This window comes from Arachis ipaensis, chromosome B02, assembly GCF_000816755.2.
Source record: "Arachis ipaensis cultivar K30076 chromosome B02, Araip1.1, whole genome shotgun sequence".
NCBI lineage: Eukaryota > Viridiplantae > Streptophyta > Magnoliopsida > Fabales > Fabaceae > Arachis > Arachis ipaensis.
Genome location: NC_029786.2, coordinates 87,320,730 through 87,322,248, shown reverse-complemented (window position 1 = coordinate 87,322,248; position 1,519 = coordinate 87,320,730).

Here is a 1,519-nt window from a genome sequence, read left to right as displayed (position 1 = left end):
GAGTTGAAAATAAATTTAACTTTTAAGAATGAAAAAAAAAAATCATAAAACACTCTTATTATTTTCCCTCTGAGTTTAACTTAGACCCGCTCAATGTAATAAACTAATAATAGATTGGAAGAGTTTTAAGTGTACCGAAAATACCGATATTTCAGTTGTTTTAACCGTTGATTTAAATTACAAAAAATATATATAATATATATTAATTGAAATTAACGGTTAAAATAACTGGAACATCGGTGTTTCCAATATATTTAAAATTTTTTCTAATAGATTTAATTTGTAATAGTTCAAGTAGTAGACACTCTCCATTTTGAAAAGGATGAAAAAAAATTGTTAACTAAACATCAATTAAAAATGAAAAGAAAATCGCGCGAGGGGGGAGGGAAGAAGAAGGAGGAGAAAGGGAAGGTAAGAAAAAAAAGGGGAAAGGGAGGGTGGCGACGATGTCGACAAAAGAGGACGGATGTCAACACCAGCAGATCGGCGAGGAGGACGTTTGCCACGTTGTCGTTTTGCTCATCCTCCTCGCTAGCTCGTCGGTCTCTGCTGTTCCTCGTCGCTCGTCGCTGCTCCTCGTCGTTCGCCACTGCTTTGCATTCTCGTCGCTGGATCTCGCCGCTACTTCTCTTTCTCGTTAGCTCGCGGCTGTTTCTCGCTGCTCGTCGCATGTCACCGCTGTTCCTCGTCGCTCGCCGCTGGGCTCCAATTCTGTTTTTGATTAAGTTGATTATTCTGCTTTTATTTTTAATTTTGTTAATTAAGTTGATTATTCTGCTTCTGTTTCTTTTGTTAATTGCATTGTTAGATTTGTTGATTTGTTGATTTTGTTAATCACATCGTTGTTGTTGACTTTGATTCTATTCTGATTGATTCTATTGTTCTTTTGTTTTGGTTTTGCTTATGATTTTATTCCATTCTTCTATTTCTGATATTTGTTAGTTGAAATTCTATTTTCATTTTGTGATATTTGTTAGTTGAAATTTTGTTAAAAATAGTTAAAAAAAAAAGAAAAAAAAAAGGAAGAGATGCTGCTGTGATAGAGAAGAAGAAGAACTGGGTATTGTGGTGAAGAATGAGAATGATATTTTAGTCCGAAAAACGATTTTAAAACTACGTTAAACCTTAGAGACGATTTTATATACAAAAAAATATTAAAGACAAAAAAAAATTTTGATCTATATTTTAAAAACCAAAATCGTACTTATTCCTATATATATATATGAATATAAATAACTGTTAAGCCTACACGTGAATAATTAATTAAATCGGATATGATAAAATTCAAATCCAGCTCATTTTATAAAGAGATTAAATTCATGATCCGATAATTATATATTAGGTGATCATATTACGGTAATGCTAGAAAAATAAAAAAATCGTCAAAACTTGTCTTATATATTAATAAAGGCATGCATGCATATTTTTTGATATTTTCTTATCTTTTCTCTTATTTATTAGTATATATGATTGTATTTAGAAATGAGATTAAAATTAAGAGACAGATATTAATAGGCAA